This window comes from Prionailurus bengalensis, chromosome C2 (genome assembly GCF_016509475.1).
Source record: "Prionailurus bengalensis isolate Pbe53 chromosome C2, Fcat_Pben_1.1_paternal_pri, whole genome shotgun sequence".
Classification (NCBI taxonomy): Eukaryota; Metazoa; Chordata; class Mammalia; order Carnivora; family Felidae; genus Prionailurus; species Prionailurus bengalensis.
In genome coordinates this window covers 145,001,111-145,023,788 of record NC_057350.1, presented here as the reverse complement: position 1 = coordinate 145,023,788, position 22,678 = coordinate 145,001,111, and the positions used below count along the sequence as shown (strand labels likewise).

The following is a 22,678-nucleotide window of genomic DNA, read 5'->3' as shown; positions in this document are numbered from 1 at the left end:
GGCTATCATTTGGGGCACCGGGGTCTCTGTCCCACTGGACATATGTGGGAAGTGATACAAAACACTCCCTAGAATGGCTGCACTTGAGGACAGAAGAACCTGGGGCCCTTATCTTCCCATTCCATCGACCATTGCCTAAGGGACATTCCCAGAGGTGTTAATTCCCTAGAAGGATTTGACCTGCCCCACCCATGAGCTGAGCATACAACAGAGCATTAGCTACTTGGGTCACAGAGGCTGGCAGCAGGAAGTCCTAGGGTGAATAGGCATCAAGAGTGGGGAGGGATATGTGCCGGCCATTGATGGCCTCTGCTAATATCCTACTGGGCAGAATTTGTATCAACCTACTTCAAACAGGGTTGGCTGTCATAATTCATATATGACTATTGACATCTTAGACTCAAGATATCAAGGTAGATTTCCCTCCACTCATAGGCAAAATTCTGAAAACTTGTGAGACCATTTCCTTAAGATGATGGCAAGAACTTTTCCACCTTATGCCCTGCTTCATTATCAGAGTTCCTAAGGTTAGCAAGGTGATGAAACAAGGCAGAGGATGCAGAACAGAAACACGGTTCATGGCAGTGAATGAGTGTTCCACTGCTGCTGTAACAGATTGGCACAAATATAGCAGCTGGAAACAATACAGGCCTATGCTATCTCACGGTTTCCCTGGGTCAGAAGTCCAGGCCCAGCTGAGCATGGTCCCTTGCTCAGGGTCTCACAGGACTGTGAGCAAGGTGTCAGCTGGGCTCCATTTTCACCTGTGGAAACAACCTACTTCCAAGCTTATTCAGCCTCTTGGCAGAATTCATCTCCTTGCAGCTATGTGACGCAGGGCTCTGGCTTTTTGCAGGCTGTCAGCTGGAGACTGTACTCAGGTCCTAGAAGCCATCCACAAGTTTTTGCCATATGGGCTTCCTCTGGATGACTGTTTACTTCATCAAGCCAGCAAGGAGAATCACTGCTAAGAGGGAATCTCATGTAACATAATAGAATCACAGGAATGACTGCCTATCACCTTTGCCATATAATGTAACCTAATCGAGGGCATGACATCTCATCACTTTTGACATATTCTGTTAGTAGGAAGCAAGTCCCAGGTCCTGCACACACTCAGGGGAAGGAGATTACACGAAGGCGTGGACTTGGGAAGTGGGAAATCCGTGGGGGTCATGGTAGGATCTGTCTGCCACAGATACATAGTGTGCACCCAATACATATTAATTTGCTTCCTCTGCTTTGGATTCTTCTCCCATCACTGCATGTATTATTACTGTCACAGTAAATTTAGGCTAGAATAAAGACTCATGATGGACACTGAGTCTCTGGGATTGAGAAAACAATTCAGACACGACAGCTCCGTGGTGACAACAAACACTGTCAGATCACATTACCTGTTCATGCACAGTTATCACACATTTAATGTGGTGAAATGTTATGGCCACATCACAGTCAGGCTGAGCTGATGGTTTTAATTTGGGTCTAAGGCTACAGTTATGCTGATGCTTTTCACCGCTGGCTAGACTGGGGGACTCACATTTCCATGAGTTTCTGCTATCAGGAGGAAGGCTTTGTTTCCCCTTCATCTTGAACTTCTCATGCAAGTGAAAGCTAGTATTTCCCAGGTGGAAAAAACTGTCATTAGACATTAGTCCCCTGCATTTCATATTGGATGAGAGTCTGAGTGAGTTATGGAAATATAGGGGCTGGCACTTTCAAGCTCTGGGAACTCTAAGTGGCAATTGAAATTTGGCTTTCCTAAGGACTTGATGAAAAAACAGAGCTTATAAAAGTCCACAGGCATCAGCTTCCAAGAAGTCACCTGAGGATAAACTGCAAAAATGCTTTATGTGCATATAACTACTGTCATTTCCCACCCTGGCCCCAACCACTAGTTTCCAAAAAAAAAAAAAAAAAAGACTTGACTGTCAGCCTTTACTGCAACAAGAAATATTCATGACTCAATTTTGAAGATTATATTCTTGGAGTTGACCTCTGTTGATCTAGGAGAGATTAGGCCTGTTTTACTGATGGTATTACCAGTCTATATGGATTGAGGACTCCAAAGCAAAGCAGTGGACTTTTGGTTTGTTTTGTTTTTAATGTCTTCTCTATTAACTCAGAACCTGAAAAGTCTGCAGTTGTAGTGCTGGGAATAAATGTTGTGAGGACAACAAACGTCTCCTAGAAGTTCCAGTTGATGGAATTCTGTTGTTCATTTATATATCTCCTTGATGACACCATTGGTGGACAGGGTCCAATTGGCTTTCAAACCCACAGAAGAGGGGCGCCTGGGTGGCTCAGTCAGTTAAGCGTCCGACTTCAGCTCAGGTCATGATCTCATGGTTCTTTGGACCAGCCACATTTCAAGTGCTCAGTAGCCACATGTAGCTAATGTCTACTGCCTTGGATAGCACAGTTAGAAGCTTCCATTTTAAGTTTTTTTTTTTTTAATGTTTATTTGTTTTTGAGAGAGAGAGACAGAGAGAGACAGAGAGTGCAAGCAGGGGAGGGGCAGAGAGAGAGGGAGACACAGAATCCGAAGCAGGCTCCAGGCTCCGAGCTGGCAGCACAGAGCCCAACTTGGGGCTCCAACTCACAAGCCGTGAGATCATGACCTGAGCAGAAGTCAGATGTTTAACCGACTGAACCACCCAGGCACCCCAGACACTTCCATTTTAAATGGATTCTTAGGAGTTTCCTTTCATTGGGAGGGTGGTGGCTGTGGTAGGGGCGGTATTGACCGGTGCCTCTTAAACTTTAGCATCCATGAGAATCACCTGGAGAACAGGTTAAAATGCAAATTCCTGAGTCCTAACTCCAAAGATTCTGATGAATTGGTTCTGGTGTAGGGACCAAGCATTTGCACACCCGAAATAATGCTGATGTTGGTCCATAAACCACATTTTTGAGTACCCATGGTACAAAGTCTGCGTCCTTCAGTTTTACCGTTAACCTTACTGTTTTCGTTAGTTTTCCAAGAGAAGACTAGTTGTACCTATTTTGGCCGCAGTAATAGAAATGAAGGCCTTTCCCATGGCACGCATATCAGTTTCTGTTTCTACCAGCCCCACACAGGTAGAGGATTGACAACTTGCAACCCATTTGCTCTCACTCTGCCAGTTGTTGAGCCGCTAGGACCAATGCTTGTTCTATCTGGGGTGTCTCATCTCCTCCATCAAGTGGAGATCAGCTGGCTCCTGTTTCTCCAAACCTAGAGATCTCCCTAGGCCACGTCCCTGTGGGTCTCCCTGGGCCACGTGTCTCCTCGGTTGTAACCTCTCTTTTTAATTATCATAGGCTCTTACATTATTATTACATTAAGTTTGCATTTCAAATAGTTTGGTACAATCGATGTGTTGAATTTACATAACAATCTTGTCCTAAAACCTGTGTAGTATGACTAACAATGTCTTTTATCATAGTATATATTGTTTCTCCTTTTCCATGAGCATAAATGGCACTAATATTTAGGCAGCAGATCATCTGCCTAATTGTAAATCTTCATATCATGTTCGTGGTTTATGATATTGCCATTACAAAGCAATGTTGAGTAGTTAGGGTAGAAACTATGGGTTAGTCTCATGTTTACGTGTAACTTATAAGGGTCCATCATTTTGTTCTAGCTAAGCACTATTTCAGTAACCTACCTGCCCTGTGGCCCTCCATGAAGATATTTAATAAATGCTCAATAGCCTATTCTCTAAAAGAAGCTGTTTATAATTTCACTGGAGAGTACTATGCAGACAAAGAAAAAAATGTCCTAGGAATGTCCAAATTCGCTTAAAACACCACTAAGTTCTAGGTGCCCAGTGACCTGTACAATGGGGGACAGAAAATGGACTGAAGAGATAGTCAGGTTTGAGTGACAATTTCCGACATTAGGCCAGTTAGGCAACTTATTCATTTCTCTAGGGTTAGTTTCCTCATCTACAAAACAAGAATAACAAAACCCCTAGTTAAGGGGGTGACTGTGAAGATTGAATGCATGTACAGGGAGTGGTGCTCAGTAGAAGACTTACTGCTATTATTGTTTCAAGAAAAAAAGGGTCTCTAGGCTGCTAATCTGAAAAGGCACCATGAAGGAGATAGCATTTGAGTTAGGTCTTTAAAACTGGTAATATTTGTTTGGTGTTCTTTAAAAAAAAAAAAAAAAAAAAGGGACGCCTGGGCGGCTCATCGGGTTAAGCGCCAACTATTGATTTCAACTCAGGTCATGATCAGGTTATAGGATCGAGTTCCTCATCGGCCTCTATGCTGCTAGCGTGGATTCTCTCTCTCTTCCTCTCTCTCTGCCCCTTCTCTGCTCATGCTCTCTCTCTCTCAAAATAAATAAATGAACATTTAAAAAAAAATTTTTTTTAACGTTTATTTATTTTTGAGACAGAGAGAGACAGAGCATGAACTGGAGAGGGTCAGAGAGAGAGGGAGACACAGAATCCGAAACAGGCTCCAGGCTCTGAGCTGTCAGCACAGAGCCCATCGTGGGGCTCGAACTCATGGACCGCGAGATCATGACCTGAGCCGAAGTCGGACGCTCAACCGACTGAGCCACCCAGGCGCCCCGAACATTTTTTTAATTAAGAAAAAAGGTTTGTACATAAACTATAAATTCTTCGTATAAAATATTGAAGTGATAATTTTTAAAAGTTACCGTGATTTCACCATTTTCATTCATTTTATGTTGAACAACAAGGTGTTAAATAGAATTATAGAATAGAATAGAATTATTGTGGGGTTTCAGCATGCCTAGTGTCCCCACATTCTAAAGCAAAGTCCCACACCATCTATGAAGAATTTGCATTTTGGGTGGTCTTTTGCCAGCATTTGCCCACCACCCACTTCATCCTTAAAAAAAAAAAAAATTAAGGTGAAGAAGTCAGCGGGAAGTAGAAAGTTTTGTACTTTAGAATGTCTTTAGGTCAGTGCCTCTCAACTGGAGGCAGTTTTGTACCCCCAAGGGACATTTGGCAATGTCTGGAGATATTTTTGGTTGTCACAACTGGGGGGTGGGGGGTGCCGCTAGCATCTAGTGAGTAAAAGCCAGAGAGGCTGCTTAACATCCCTCAATGCACAGGACGGCCTCCGGCAACAAATACTCATCTGGCCCCAAACGCCAAGGGTGCTATCGCTGAGAAACGCCGCCTCAGAGAGAGGGTTGTCCTCGAACAGGTGCGCTGCTCCTGCCCACATCTGCGGGAGTTGTGCTTCTCTCTCACCCCGATCCAAGTACGAGGATTCAGGAAAACTCTTTGGATCATTTGGCCGGGGTTCTTTGGAGTTTGGTAGACACGAATATCTGTATTTCATTCCCTTCTGGAAAAACCCTGAAGAGGAGAGGCTGAGGGAAAGTTCAGTGAAACAAAGATCCCTGTTTTTCTGGGCCTCAAGGACTATGGCTGCAAGAGGCCACCTCTAAGAAGAGACCGGAAGCGGAGTGAAGGCTGAGAAGAGAGCAGCACAAAACCAGGCAAGGGCAGCATACATCTTCCTGAGTGGAAAAACTAGGAGGGAGGTCTGCAAAGAGCGAAAGGGCAGGAGGATCTTGTCGGGCCAGGGACAGTCTTTAGAGAACATCAAGACAGCCTCTGAAAACGAGCATTTAAACCGTTGTCACACCCAAGGGGATGATCTTCCCATCTTCCCTTTCCTCCCTGCCTTCCTTCAACCCGGCAGGATAGAGAGGAAGCCAGCGAGTAGAAAGGAGGATGAAGGGACCAAGTGGGTAATTGTGAAGCAACCAACCAATCCCCTTTACCTACTGCAGGTTTCCTAAGCCGGGCCAGGAGAGAAGCTTACATAAAACAAGAGCCTGAAGGGGCACCTGGGTGGCTTCGTTGGTTAAGCATCCGACTTCAGCTCAGGTCATGATCTCAGTTCACAGTGTCAGTGCAGAGCGGCTTTTCGGATCCTCTGGTGCCCTCTCTCTCTGCCCCTCCGCCGCTCACTCTCTTTCTCTCCAAAATAAATAAACATTAAAAACAACAACAAGAGACTGAAGATGTGATGCTAGCCTAGGCAAGACTTTTTTTTAATTTTTTTTTTTCAACATTTTTTATTTATTTTTGGGACAGAGAGAGACAGAGCATGAACGGGGGAGGGGCAGAGAGAGAGGGAGACACAGAATCAGAAACAGGCTGCAGGCTCTGAGCCATCAGCCCAGAGCCTGATGCGGGGCTCGAACTCCCGGACCTCGAGATCGTGACCTGGCTGAAGTCGGACGCTTAACCGACTGCGCCACCCAGGCGCCCCTAGGCAAGACTTTTTTAATATCTGCAGATGACTATACAAGCTAAAAGGCCTCCTCACAAGGTCATCTTGAATACTGGAAGGATGAGTCTCTAGAGTTTCTTTGAAAAAGGTAGTATATGGGAGAATAAAGTTACATTATATTTGGAACCTGCCAAGACTGGGTCTTTCAATAAGCTGTTTACATGCATGTATATAATAGACATGGTATATAAACATATATGTACACACACCTGCAGAGAATATATCTGTGTATCATTATATCCTATATATATATGACAAACAGCTATACATATGTTTGTGGATGTATGTTTTCATATATTTGGATTACACTCTCTATATAAAGTTTTCTGTTATGCCTTATTCACTCATCACTTTACTATAAAATTTTTTTATGCATTGAAATAAGCCATCATATAGATAGATATACCACAATTCATGTGAACAACCCTAATTCTGTTGTTGGATATTTCAATAATAAATCACTAATTTACTACCAGAAAGAACACTCCAATGAACATCTTTATGACTCTCCACCTATATTATTACTTCCTGGACTAAGATTATGAATTTTATTTTAACACTATTGATATTATTATCCAACTGTTTGAGAAATCTTTATCAAATTAAAGAATTTTTAATTGCAGCAAAAGACATATGGCATAAAGCTTACCATCTTAACCATTTTAGTTTTTTGAGTGAACAGTTCAGTGGCATTAAATATATTCACATTGCTGTGCAACAAATTTCCAGAACTTTTTCATTTTGTAAAACCGAAACTCTTGTACCCATTAAACAACTCCTCATTTCCTTCTCCCCCTACCCCCTGGTAACCACCATTCTACTTTCTGTTTCTATCAATTTAACCATTTTAGATAACTCATACAAGTGAATCAGGCAGTATTTGTCTTTTCATGATTGGCTTATTTTACTTAGCAGAATGTCCTCAAGATTCATCTATGTTGTAGCATATGATAGGATTTCCTTCTTTTTTAAGGCTGATTAATATCATATATATATATATATATATATATATACACACACACTAAATTTTGTTAATCCACTCATCCATTGATGAACATTTAGGTTGCTTACATTTGTTAGCTATTGTGAGTAAAACTACTACGAATATGAGCATACAAATATCTCTTGAAGACTCTGCTTTCAATTCTTTGGAATAAAGGACTTGAATAGAAATTTCTCCAATGATGATATAAAAATGGCCCACAAGCCTATGAAAAAATACTCAACATCACTAATCATAAGATAAATGAAAATCAAAACAACGAGATTCCACCTCTTACCCACTAACCTGACTGTTACAAAAACAAAACAAAATAGAAAATAAGTATCGGCAAGGAGGTAGGGAAATCAGGGGCACCTGGGTGGCTCAGGGGGTTAAATGTCTGACTCTTGATTTCGGCTCAGGTCAAGATCTCATGGTTTGTGCAATCGAGCCCCTCTTGATGTCTGCCTACAGAACCTGCTTGGGATTCTCTCTCTCTCTCTCTCTCTCTCTCTCTCTCTCTCTCTCAAAATAAATAAACTTAAACAAAAAGGTGTAACGAAATCAGAACTCTGGCATACTACTTATGCGATTGTAAAATGGTGAAGCCACTATGGAAACCGGTATGGAATTTCCTCAAAAAATTAAACATAGAGCCACCATATGATCAGGCAATTGTACATCTTTATACATTAGAAGCACAGCATTACTTCTACCCCATTCTATTGTTCAAGGCATGTCACAAGACCAGCCCAGGCTGTAACGAAAAAGAAATAATGCCACCTCTTGATGAGAGGTGTAACATGTTTGCACAGTGATGGAGGAATTATAGAAGGCTATCTTTAGAGACCATTTACATAGATAATTTGATATAGGGATAATGATAGTCTTATGCTTTATTTTACATTTCTTTGATTATTTATGAGTTTTTTTTTCATGTTTCCCAGTCATTTGTAGTTCTGTGAATCATGTTTATGCCTTGTGACTTGTAAAAACTTTCTCCAGCAGTTTTTTAAATTTTCTATAAATGTTTTTGTATGTAGGGGTGCCTGGGTAGCTCAGTGGGTTAAGCGTCTGACTTCAGCTCAGGTCAGGCTCAGGTCAGGATCTTGAGATTGGTGGGTTCAAACCCTGATTCGGACTCTTCACTGACAGTTTGGAGCCTGGATCCTGCTTCAGATTCTGTCCCCCTCTCTCTCTGCCCCTCCCCTGCTTGCATTCTGTATCTCTTGCTCTCTCAAACATAAATAAACGCTAAAAAAAATTTTTTTTAAGTCTTTGTATGTTTGTTGCTTATGAGAAAATAGGATGTTAATCAATTTCCTGTCAAATTTATTGTAAAACTCTGTCATATAGCATTAAGTTTTTAAATGCAAAATGCATTCTAAAATTTTTATTTTCAAGTAACAAAATGTTTCGTTTTCTTGATAACATATTCAGCGATAATACACAAAATACATAATTATAGTGACTATTCATTATCTTGTTGGCAGTATAACATCTTTATGCCTTTCCTAGTTTGAGGGAGTTTCCAACGATCTGGGTTTGGTATTGTACAAGGCACATACCCCTGGGGTACACACATGTGGTTCACTAGGAGCAGAGAGAAAATACTGAGATACTTCTTTTTATTTACTTTATCTTTAAAAAAATATAGAAATTAAACTTTACTGATACTTAACATAGACACAAATCCTGGGACCTTTGTTTGGATCACACACCAGGTATAGGGGATAAACGAGAGAACATGGCACTCTACAAAAACATGGAAGGTTGGTGGTCCTACCCTTTATTCCTTTTGGGAAGATTTTCATGTGTTTCCGTTCGCATATGACTAAAAAGATCTACAGGTTATAGTACCCAGCTTTATTTAAACTATCCTTTATGGGCACCTGGCTGGATGAATTGGAAAAGCAGGCAACTCTTGATCTTGAGGTCATGAGTTCAAGCCTCATGTTGGGTGTAGAGATTACTTAAAAATATTTTTTTAATTAAAAATAAAAACTATCCTTCAAATATGGACAAGTGCCTAGAAAGTTTCCTGCAAATAAATATGGATTGAATATACTCTTATCAATGCAAACATAAGGGAACAATGTGAAAATAGTGAGGCTGACACTCTACTTCTTGTTACCTTAAAAACTCATCAAATTTGCCAAGAGATGGGCCAGAACAGTTAAAATGAGTAAGAAGACTGTCTCACACACAGATACACACTTATGTCCCATGTGTACATTGCATTTGGGTAGCTAATGGTAGCATGAAGTCACTATGATTCTCAAGATGGTCTACGTGACTATCTAATATGTAAAGACAAATATCTATATTTTTCTCAGATATCAAAATTCACACGACACTTATTCACTATTTAAATCTTTTCCCCTAAGCTTAATGATATATACTGAGTTTAACGTTTATACTGAAGTTTCTTACTTAACATCTTTCTGAGGGAAAACTTTCAGTTGTGATGGCCATTAAAAACTGGTATTGAAATAAACTCAAGAAACAGTCCTTTGGGGGCACTTGGCTAGCTCCGTTAGAAGAGCATACAACTCTTGATCTTGGGGTTGTGAGTTCGAGCTCCATGTTGGCTGTCGAGATAACTTAAAAATAAAATCTTAAGAAAAAAAAAAAAGGATAAGAAACAGTCCTTTGGACACTCTCTCAAAAATAGCTAAAGCAATATTTTAGTGAAGCAGATTTAATCATGGTGCTATTAAGAAAATATTATTTATAACCATTTAAGGGTATAAGTAAAATACATTAGTACTAATAATACAAAAATAAACATAATAAAGCAAATACAATAATTTCCATTTTCATTTTATCACAGCATTTAAAAATGTGTATTTGTTAATTTTTATATGTAGTCATATATGACTATGTATAAATAAATAAATGTTTATACAGGTATACTGCTGGCTCACACAATGGGCAAATTAGAAATAGGGATCTTTCTTTAAGTAAAACTTTTTTTTATTAGTTATTGTTTATTTCTACAAAATAAAAAACATTCTGTATAAATTATAAAAATAAGATTGTTGAGTGTAAAATAATAGAAAATGAAAACTTTAATCAAAATAGTTATAAATCACAGTTAGAACATGCATTTTTTTTATTTAAAAAAATTTTAATGTTTTGTTTTATTTTTGAGAGATAGAGACAGCATGAGTGGGGGAAGAGCAGAGAGAGAGGGAGGCACAAAATCCGAAGCAGGCTCCAGGTTCTGAGCTGTCAGCACAGAGCCCGACACGGGGCTCGAACACACAAACTGTGAGATCATGACCTGAGCCGAAGTCGGACGCCTAACCGACTGAGCCACCCGGGCGCCCCAGAACATGCATTTTTAACGGTTGTTTTATGGAAATGAATTCTTTATGATGATTTCAATGCTTACTTGACCCAGTATCTCATTTTCCAGAGAAATCATCTCCAATTGACTTGCTAGTTTTCTTCAGATACTGCAGACCTTAAGTAGTTTTAAGTACATTTTAATTTTGAAACTATATTTGCCACTGGCAACTGATAGTGGAAAATCAATATATAGTGGAAACTATATTTGCCACTAGCTCTGAGGCTATCAGGATATTTGAAAATGTATCCAGTTAAGTTATTGCTGCAAGCATTTCAATATTGAAATTGCAATATTTCAGAGGAAATCTATGTAGATTCTAGAAAACAGCTTAAAGATTTTAGTTTCTCAAAATATTCATGACCCATAAATATCACATTTGTTGTTGTAGTCATCAATAGATACCAACTGTAACTTTCTGTGTAATTGCAGTATTTCATATCCTTCATATTGCATCAAATAGTATAATCTAGAACACCAGAACAGGCATAGTATTCTCCTGGCATTGTAAAATTTTCCTTAATGATAATATTATTGTATCTGACACAGAAAACAAAATTCCTCACTTGGAAATTTGGGTTTTGGACAGAGTCGGGGTGACCATAGGATTCGCGGTCCAACTTGGTCTTCTCACTTGTACTTTTTGAGTTCCATATCTATGTCCAGTGACTGCAATTTCTACAGCAACAATAATATATTTTTCATAGATATCATAACCATAATTTCTTTTTTAAAGAAATTTCTTAATCTCCGACGTGTCAAGGGTATTAAGTCGTGACTTTCAGTTTCTGCAACATTTTGCTCACAGTATTAATACTTTCAAAGATATGATAAATTAGAGCTAAACAAATACATATAAATGTTGATATTTTTTCATGTATTCTTTGGCTTCTTTTCGAGGCTATTCATCTTTATTAATGCCACCAAAAAATTCTAGAAGAGTTTTTAACCTGCCCCTACTTGTGTTTTTAGTTTTATTTATTTTATTTTATTTTCTTTCATTTCATTTTATTTATTTTTATTTTGAAAATTTTTAAATTTTCATTTTAATTTCAGTACTGTTAGCGTACAGTGTTGTATAAGTTTCAGGTATACAATATGGTGATTGCACACTTCCATACATTACCTGGTGTTCATCACAAGTGCGCCCTGAATCCCCATCACCTATTTCAGTCACCCCCCTCCCACTATCTCCCTTCCACTTGTGTTTCTACTAACATGAAGTTACCAACTGCATTTCCTATCACAAATTCAACAATGGCTAAATACTTATATTTGGTAAGTATGTATCCAATACTCTTAATTTTCATTGAGGCTAAAAAGTACTTGTATAGTCTGTGCAATATAAAAAGCTATTCAGAGTGTTGTCAGAGAGAGTTTTGCTGTCTCATTTCCTCTCAGTTTAAAAAATGCACAGAAAGCAGAATATGGGATAGTCTATCATTTTTGAATATCATCTGTTGCAATTTGTTATGTTTTCCATGCCCATTTATTCTATTATTGAATCTTAGATTTCCAGATTTTCTCTTGTAAGTGGTCTACTAAAAATACATGTATAATCCTTCTTTACTTATGTCACCTTCTGGGCAGAGTTGCCCAAAAGAGTTGCATGTAGAAATAACAAGGCTTGCATTTTTAAATTCTCATATCTAACAATTATCATCTGTTCTACGTGGCTTTGACTGCATGTGTATGTGCAATGTAGGAGCCGGCTTGCATGGGCTGGTGAAAGCCTACCGTTAAATATTCAGGAATTTTATAAGCCAATTGTTAAAATATTGGACATTTGAAATCAGTCTTATTAGGAGTGTTTACACCATTGGGATTAGCAAATGCCACAGATCAGGGCTTTTTTTTTTTCTTTTTTAAAAGGGTCAGTTTATCAGCACACCACTTGTATCTAAAATGAATGATAATTAGCATTAGTCGCCTTATTAAATAATCTTATTCATTCCATCTGCTATAATCTTAATTTTTGGTTTTGTATTTCAGCCCGTAAATAGCGTACAATATTATTATTTGTTGTTGATGTTCATATTATGCATGTCAGTCATAACGTTATTGACTTTTACTATCGTTTCTACCAAATGAGGAAATTCCCATTGTCATTCAGTTGTATAGATTATTCTCTGAGTGCCTAATTGTTTTGCTAAACACAAAAGTATTTATAATATACCTCTTCTAATAGCCTGTTAATATTTTTTTTCATCCTCAAATAGTTTATTTCCTGTAGCATCAATAATTATCTACTTTTTTCAAAACGGTTTTTAATTTTGAACGCTTAATAAAATGTTTGTGGTACATTTCACTGTATTCCTGTTTTACAACAATTAAGTGACAAAAATGTCAATCTATGTCCCCATTCTCTTTATTCAGCTGTTTTTTTTTTTTCTTTAAGGGATTTACATAACTTTTTTTTTTTTAAAGAATTCTTTCAGCCTAAAATAAAAGTAACAAGAGTTAGGATTTTTATTTTCAACATTTGTCAGAATTCTTATGTACAAAGTTTCCAAAGACTTCCTACATGTGCTTTCTTCTGGGAGATAAATTTGTCCTATTTGATGCTCAACAGGAGGATTTTGCTTTCAATATTCAAATACATGGACTTTAACTAGATCAACTGAGAGTGTATTTCATTTAATGGATTCTACATGGTTTTTTTTCTTCTCTCACTTTTTTAAGAAGAATTCATCCATTCTTTTGACATGGAAATAGAGGGTAAATTCATCTCTTGCCCTCTCTGTGAAGTCTGTGCTAGAATCTTCTGAGGCTAATCATTTCCTTTTCTTTCTTCCCCCTGGCATTCAATGGTCCAAACTTTTTTTTTTTTCATTTTATTGTATAGTGGATTCTCACTTTCTGTTTTTCTGATATGATAAGCTATTTTCTTATGTTTTGAGCATCTGGGCAGAGATAATGTGATCATTTAATACATTTCCTTTAGAATGTGTAATATTTTAAAATTATATTTATGTAGTGAGCCCTTAAGATTTAACAGCAATTAAAATTGTATGATAAAATTTTCACAGCATGATAATGACTGTGATACAGTTAGATCATTATGTGCTAATGGTAAATAAATATTACTTATTCTGTAGTGAGTCACTGAAAGTATAGGCTTAAATTGGAAACTCTGCAATGTCATTTTAGTAAAATAAACAAATGACAATACTGTTAACTACAAAATGAAACATGAAATTTAGCTACATTTTACCAATTGGAAATTTTCCTTTTTTCATTTTAAGATATTTTCTGATGAGCTCGTGAAATTTGTGAAAAGCAGCTTCCAGTAGTAGAAGCCTTGTTAATTGTTACATCAAGAGAGTCTTCTGTTTGTTAAACTTGTTCTTTCTTTGTGAGTCAAAGCAAAATGGTATGTATGTACTCTATTATGAAAAGATATTTTACTTGATCAGTTAGGGAACTGTTATAACAAATACACAAATAGCCTCTCTTTGAAGCCTAAGGAAGTTATAATAAAAATACAGAAACATACTAAATATGTCTCCAATGTGAATGTCACTGTCTTAGTTGCCATTCCCTTGTATGGGACACAACCTGGACATCTGTAGGCAGCAGATGTGCTCCTGTTGGAGACGCACGTTCGTAGGGTCTGGAGACCATTTCATCAGCATAGCATAAGTACTAAGCAAGCAGGCATTACTTTTCTACAAATAAAAACAAAATTTAAAGTCATTAATCTGATCCATCTATTCCTTTGTGATTTCCTCCATTGGTTTGCTCTCTGGTTTGGCTTATAGTTATTTCCCTGAGATCACACACTGATCATCCATATTTTTCTGCTATTTTTTACATTAAAATACCTTTTAATTCTGTTAGGTTTATTTTCATGCATGATATATAGTGAGAATCTAATTTGCTCTCAAAATTTTATCTATTGTATACTCACCCTTCATTTCATAATCTTTCTCTACTCATTTCCAATGTCATTTTTATCATAACAATTTTTGATAGAGTTTGCTTCTGTAATATCTCTTTCATTTGTACCTATTCTCGTACCTTTAACATGCTATTTTATTCAGTATAGCTTTATAATGCATTTTATTATTTGGCGAGATGGATCTTCACTCATTAAGTGTTGCTTCCCTTTTTTCATAAGACATTTTTGCCGATTCATTCTTTCAAAGTATAATATAGGACTTGAAAGCATTGGAGATAAAGAGAGAAAAGGTATTTCAAGGAGGACAAAAGACAAAGAACTTCCAGTAAATAGATGGAAAGTAATGTTGAGTTTGACAAAGGAAGGTCATCTGTCTCATCTCACCGATCTGGAAGCTAGAATTTATCCTCTGATATCAGCTCATCTACTTAAGAGAATTGGAGAAGGAAAAAATACGTAAATACTCTAATATCAATGTGTGTGAATACTGCAGGCTTACCACAGCACTTGCTTCTTGAATTTGCTCTTCAGCACATGGTGTCTAAATAGAAAGTTTCTGAAAATATTCTGTGAGAGTAAAATTTTATTTTATAATGGTTTTTCCTACACCTGATATGGGCTTCACGCTGCCCTCCCTGGAAAACTTAACCTCTCACCAACTTTCGCGAAGTGTCATATATTCTTTTAGTAAATCTGAGTCAAGATTCAAGGAAGCCCTGGTTTTATAATTGAGAGGTTTTGGCTTGGTTTCATTTTGAGGTTTGGGGGATGATAGAAACTCAAAACAAAATGAAAGCTCTTTAAATCCTCAAACCTCCATTTTATAATAAATACATTGTAATGCCCTCTGTTCTGGCCCAAATGAAACTTAATTTGTAATAAATTAACCTACCTACACCCAGATTTTTAAAAATCAACAGAAGTCTAACTTTAATATACAGGATAAATAGAAGGAAAGAAATGTATCATTTCCACATGTAAATGCTTGGTCACAGTCACACCGAAAGGTGTAAGGAAGTTGTTAGATATTTACACTCCGTGTAGCAATCACAGTGAATAAGACGACTACAAAAGCAGAATGGAGTGCGCAGTATTGGCAACTCAAAAGCCTAGGTGGAGAGACCGTCAGTAATTTGATTTTCCAAAATGGTAAACCTCTGTTGATAACGTTCAGTCTAAAACACAATGCAGGGGCGCCTGGGTGGCTCAGTCGGTTGGGCATCCGACTTCAGCTCAGGTCACGATCTCGCGGTCCTGAGTTCGAGCCCCGCGTCGGGCTCTGGGCTGATGGCTCAGAGCCTAGAGCCTGCTTCCAATTCTGTGTCTCCCTCTCTCTCTGCTCCTCCCCCATTCATGCTCTGTCTCTCTCTCTGTCTCAAAAAATAAATAAACGTTAAAAAAAATTAAAAAAAAAACACAATGCAATCCTTTTCTTGATTTTTAGGTAGTTGCATACTTGAAGCAGGCAGTGTATACACGAAGCAAGTTGGAGTCTGGAGTCGTGTCATCATCCTCATGGACTTTCTGAATGCATTCCGGAAGTGCCATAAACTCTTGACATTCCTACAGGACAGATCTTCATGGATCACCAAGTGTGACCTTCACAATATTATAATGAGATGGAATACTAGATTGACAGTGATCATCTCAAGTATGTGAGACGCAAGTGAATGTGTATAGAAGAAGGGAGAGTGGGTGGAGGACCCCCCAAAATGAGCTCTCAAGCCCAAATTCCAAAATATGTAGGAGAAACTAACCCCAAGAAATTCAGCCACTGGAATCAACAATCAGGAGATAGAGTCACCCCTCACCAAAAAATAAATTTTTTTAAGTATAGAAGAACCGGAAATAATTTCATAAAGTCATCCGCCATGAGCTCTGTAGCTATATAAATAAAATACTTTCACTTCCAAAAGACCTGCTGTTTTTCAGTAGGATACTTCAAATGGTGATTATGTACACAGAGTGAGAACGACATCACCTGAGCTAGATTTTTATTGCTTTTTGTTAAGCAAGTCTCCTATGCCACTTGAGGGAGGAAAAGCTTATTTCAAACCAAATTTTTAAAAATGTTGACTAACCAGCAAGAAATCTCAGGGGAATATTGGCCTCCTAGAAGTTCAGAATCAGAGACCTCAGACTCTCCACCAGAACCTCAAATCTGTCAATACCAACCATGACACCTGCCTAACCCACTTTCAGTGAAATCACTGCTTCTGTGGCCCATGCTCCTTTCCAACTGTAAATAAAGTTCTTTCTCACACTAATTAGAACATGACAGGGAATGAGGTGAGGCCATGAACTCTGGAGCAGAAGTAAGTTTGAATCCTGGCTCTGTCACTCACCAGCTGTAGGAACTCGGGCAAATGATGTACCCTCTCTGCATCTCCATTTTCTCACCTGGCAAATGGGGATAGTAATAGTACTTATTGCTCTGGTTGTTGTAAAAATTGAAAGCTAAATTTTATGAAGGGCTTGAGACAGTGCCTGGGAAACAGCCAGTGCTACAGAAAGGTGGCAGGAAGTCCAGCCTTGGTCTTCACCGCTCTCTTTGAATGCTAGAAAACTGCGAGAGTCCCGACTAAGGATCCCAGGTCTTAGTAGGAGTTCTCATATTGTCTGATTTTTATTCTCTGTCCATCCTTATCAGGCTCCAATTTGGCAATACTCTCGGAAATTGGGTTCCTGGATTGAACCTATATCTCTGCCATGTAGAATGTATTCATGCAGCAACTTAAGATCAATGCCTACTGCACTTCTATGAATATGTACAAAAAGTTATTCATCTAAGGAGCAGGAATGTCCATTGACAAAATGTGTCCAAGAGCTCTTTTTTTGTGTTTTTATAACTGAATTCAATTTATATGGTGAGTCCCCACACTCCTGGATGGTAAAGACTTAATTTGAGTTAATTCAAATTCAGACTCCCTGGCTTGCCCCAAGTTTACATCAGAATTCTGGGGGCCGCAAGGTTCACAGAACTCATCGAGTCAAGGTGTCAGGATGGAAAGGGAGAGAATATCTGGTTGTCAGTGCGTATCTACGCTATCATCCACTCAGAGGTTCTGGTTCCCTTCTAGACCTCAGTCATTGGTCATTGCTGCCAGTATGGCACCCTCCGGCCCTACCCTGCCATTCTCATCATTAAAGCCTCTTTAAGATCCTGACTCTCCTCTGAGTCACACTTCTGTGTGGGAAAATTCCACTGTAGGGCATTGCTCTGATCTGGGGAAAGTTTGCATTTTCCAGTCCTAGACTCATGTGCTGTTGCAATGCTATTCTCTGACGCAAGGAACTCTTGGAGGCTTACACCAACTGTGAGGAAGCACAGTTAAGCTTCCTCATCAGGCTGGTGGCCAGGCCCGGGGCTCGCATCTCCCCCGTCACACCCCCAGGCACCACCCAGGGACAGAAGCCTGGGTCTCCTCTGCTCTCCTACCTCCAAACTTATCCCATTTTCTCAATCCTCAGCTCACCCCCCCTCCCTCCAACCCCACAATTGCTCGAGAAAGCCACCAGGTCTCGTCATGCACCCTCTGCAGCTCTCCATCACTCAGGATAGGAGATCTTCGTTTACCTCTGTGAGGGAGACACTGGCTCTGATTCATCATGTATTCTTCCAAATGGGAAGAGGCTTTTTTGAAAAATGGTCACTTGTTAATTTCACAGCATTTTAAAAGTCTACCTTCTCCTATGCTGCCACTTTCCCAAGGACAGGAAGGCAAAATGCCTCATGTCCCCAAGTGCAAGTACACAAAAGGAAGGAGAGAGTTGGAGAGAATAGGAAACATGAGAAAGACCTATCAGTGAGAATCACACAATTTCTCACCTTATTACCTTTTTTGATGACGTGCAATCAAATTGAGGCAATTCTATGATCAAGGGAAATATTTGCTCAGCCCCTACTGTAGGCCAGCATGGTGCTCAATGCTGGGGCACAAAGATGCATGAGAGTGAGCCCCTCTGTCTCACCCAAGTAGATCTCATTCTCTCCACTGCTTCTTCTGTTTGATTTAAGCTCTGTAATTTTTCAGCTATAGTATCATCTTCTCACCGGTTTCCCTGCTTCAAAGCTCATTGTCCCGTCTTTTGTGCCTTACCCTTCACTTTTACTAAAACGTACACCTAATTGTATTATTCTTTACTTAAAATTTTACAGTGGCTCCCATCATCTTTGGGATAGAATGCCAGGCACAGTCTTAGTTCTTAAAATTATTTCCCTTAGTGCTCAAAGCAATGCTGTCAGGTAGCCATTGTGATCTCAATTTTATTAACAAGGAACCTGAAGATCAGAGAGCTTAAGCCATCCTGACCAAGCTCACAGAGCTGGCAGAATTAAGGCTCAAAATCAGCTTTCTTGCCTCTAGACCCACTGCTTTTAATGCTCCGGTCTCCTTAATTCATCTCCCCTCTTACATTAAGGAGTGATCTATGTAGTAAGACCAGCACTACCATTAATGTCATGACTACTAACACTACAACAAGTAACTATCACCTGGGATTTCATGCCCTCATTTATCTTCGATATAGAGAAGGAAGGAGGAGAAAGACACTTACCTAGTTGGTCAAGTCGGTCAATCAGCCAAACGAACCTTGGCAGTCCATGGGTAACAAATTTCGAGCCAAATCACCCTTGCATGCAGTGTATTTTATACAAAGACTTAACGATAAAATACTTAGTTTATAAACCATCACTGTGAAAGTAGAATAAAAATTCCGGTCTCCTGAATCTTCTGTCCACTAACCCAAAATGCAACAAATAAATCCACTAATCTAAACAAACAGAAACCTTGCCATAAGTTAGCCCCGTGTAACACACAACTTAACACGTTTGAAAGCTTTACAATATGACAATTAATTACATCTCTAGGAAGCATGTGGTACAGCTAAATGGCGATTCACAGGCAAACCTCAAAAACACCAACATTGCTTATGACTGTTAACCTCACTCAAAATTTTTTCCCTAGTGGTTTCAATATTCAGTTGGAAGAGTGACAGTTGGAGTTAATGGTTTTCTTTTCTCACCTTTCCTCAGAAACCAGTCCATCTCACTATTGCAGTGCTTTGCAACCTTTTTAAACCCACGGCCTCTTTGGATAAACCTGAAAATCTCATGACACCTTCCCTCCACCTCTGACTCCTACCCTGACCAGTGGGTTTTGTGTGTTCAGAAAATAAATTCTATTTCCTGCATATCACGTCAGACAAGAAAAAAAACTATGGTGGTTAAGTTTTCGAATTATTATGTGACAAAGGCATTTTGTTTTCCAAATATAAAAATATATTTTGACATTTTTTCCCCAAATCACATATTATCCACTCTTAACACCCCACCCTATCTTCCTCCTTTTTCCAAACATTGCCTGGACAGCTACAAATGACGGATGGAACACATTCCCTTATCTCCTCCAACAAAATAGTGGTAAAGGAGTAAAAAAGGAAAAGGAGAGACTTGTTCACATTTTTGGAAGATGTAAAGCATGTGGTGGAGTGGTGGCTGATGTGATAGAAGAAGAAGCTTAAACCTACAATTCATACCCAAGGGGACACCAAGGAGAAGTACACTTATGTGCCCTGGAGAACTCAGCAGAAAACACAGGGACCCATGGCCAGGGGTAAGGCTATGCAAAAAAGGTGCCTGGACGGCTTGAAATCCCAGATGTGTGTTCATATCCCACCTCCCTCTATCCCCATGCAGACGTGCCAGCAGCCAAATGCTCCATTGCCCACGACTGACAGCCAGGTTCTATTCTCCAGTGAAAGTGAAAGGGAAGGCTTGTATTCAGAAGCACCAAATACAGAAGAGGGTGACAGGGAGGTACAAGACTGTAAAGGGGGTAGTCTATTGAAAATTTTGCATAATCTCAACTCCTTTCGCAGAATCTCCTATCCTAATAAATGGAATTGTTGTTTTTTTTTTTTCAGTTGCTTAGACAAAAAAAAACCTCAACAAATACCTCATACTTTATAAAAAACTAACCAAAAATTAATCGTAGACAGAATGTAAAATATAAAGCTATAGCTGTTCTAGGGGGAAAAAGATGAGAGGAAATCTGCACAACTTGGGTTTGGCCAAATTTTTGAACATGAATCCAAGAACATATGACATGAAAGAAAATGGAATTTATCAAAATTAAAAATATTTGCTCTATGAAGAGCACTATTAAGAAAACAGAAAGAGCCACACACTGGGAGGAAATATTTGCAAATCATATATCCAATAAAAAACTTTTGTCTAGAATATGTAAATAACTGTCACAATTCAACAATGAAAATCAAAGAAAACAAACACATCAATTTTTAAAAAATGAGCAAACAAGTGATATGGACACTTCACCAAGGAGATCTATAGATGGCGAATAAGCATGAGAGATATTCAACAGGGGCTCCTGGGCGGCTCAGGCAGTTGAGCATCCAACTTTTGATTTCGGCTCAGGTCATGATCCCAGGATTGTGGGACTGAGCCCTGTGTTGGGCTCTGTGCTGAGCATGGAGACTGCTGAAGATTCTGTCTCTCTCTCCCTCTGCCAATCTCCCCAGCTTGCACATGCACTCCCTCTCTCACTCTTTCTGTCTAAGGAAAAAAAAAAAAAAGATGTTCGACATCATCAGTCATCTAAGAAATGCAGATTAAAATCCCAAGGAGATACTACTACATATCTACTGAAATGGCTAAAATTTTATTTAAAAAAAATTTTTTTTTCAACGTTTTATTTATTTTTGGGACAGAGAGAGACAGAGCATGAGTGGGGGAGGGTCAGAGAGAGAGGGAGACACAGAATCTGAAACAGGCTCCAGGCTCTGAGCCATCAGCCCAGAGCCCGACGCGGGGCTCGAACTCACGGACCGCGAGATCGTGACCTGAGCTGAAGTCGGACGCTCAACCGACTGCGCCACCCAGGCACCCCTGAAATGGCTAAAATTTTAAACACTGCAATAGCACATGCTGATGTGTATTCAAGAGCAACTAACACTCTGATCAGAATGCAAAAAGTTACAGCCATTTTGAGAAAATTTTAGGAGAATCTTACAATGCATGTGGTAAGGAGGGCCACATTTCTTGTTGTCAGAGAAGGAACGGAAGTTGCAAATAAACAAAAGGTAATGGTAAGAAGAATCCTATTGTGCTGTGTTGAAGAAGAAAGTCTCACGGTAAACTCATGATTTTTTAAACATGCACACAGAGGAATAGAAACAGAAATAAATATAGATTTGTGTCTGCATGAGTTATAATAGATAAATAGACAAATATGGCTATCGATTTATCTATCTCTCCGAGCCAAGACTACTTATAAGTCCCAGAAGCAATGAAATCCCAGTAGCAACCTAGTACCTAGATCTTGGTTTTGAAATACCGTTCTATGATAAAAGAAACCAGGGTTTCTTGGACAAGTGGTTGATTCCAGTGTTGGAACAAGGAAAATAAAAAGTCGCCTGGGAGCCTTTTGTGGTGCCTCAAAGGAGGTGTTATTCAAAGAAAAGAAGAAAGAAAAAGACCTGTGAAAAGATTAAATAAATAAGAAAGAAAAGGCAACTGTTCTTCACAACATTCCAATTAATAAGCATGCAGGGAATAAGGGAAATAGGAAATCATCATTAGAACACCGCAGTAACAGGTACTTGAGCCCCTGATTCTCATGGAAAGGCAATATTGGTTGGTATTGTCTACTTCACATTTCTTTCATGTGATTAGAGAAGTTGAGTCCTATCTGGCTTTTGTCACAGATATTTTGAGTTTTCTGTCATGTAAATTCAATAGAATCCTACGAAGAGGAAGAGAAGGCTCTAAAAGTTTCATTTGACTCTTTCATTCAAAAGTGCTCTGGGCTGCCAGCGCCCTGGTCATTGATAGTATAGGGAGAGGAACCGCTGAAAGCATTTCCCCATGTTGGAAGAGCTCATCCTGTCCTTTCCAAACTCTGGAGCTTTCATACACATCTTTCTTTCCACTGATTTGTGTTACTTCCTGGTACCTGGTGCTGTGTGGCTTACTGAGTGCCCTTTGCAGAGTAGGGCCCGGCCTCAGGGTGTTTCTGTTCATGGGCCAGTGGTGGAACCACGATAGGAGCCCTTTTCTCCCAGGGCTCTCCCTGGGAAGCTTTCTTTGCCTCCCCATCACACCCCTTCCCACACCCTCAGCCCCATCTCTCAACCCTGATTACACTAG

The 22,678-nt window shown here is 39.2% G+C and overlaps 1 non-coding gene across 1 annotated transcript; it reads left to right on the top strand.

Annotated features, from left to right (window-relative positions):
• Nucleotides 1–22,314: 22,314 nt before the first annotated feature.
• On the top strand, nucleotides 22,315–22,446 carry LOC122492502. The gene has a single exon (XR_006299677.1). It is a non-coding gene; the product is annotated as a small nucleolar RNA SNORA71 (small nucleolar RNA).
• Nucleotides 22,447–22,678: the final 232 nt, after the last annotated feature.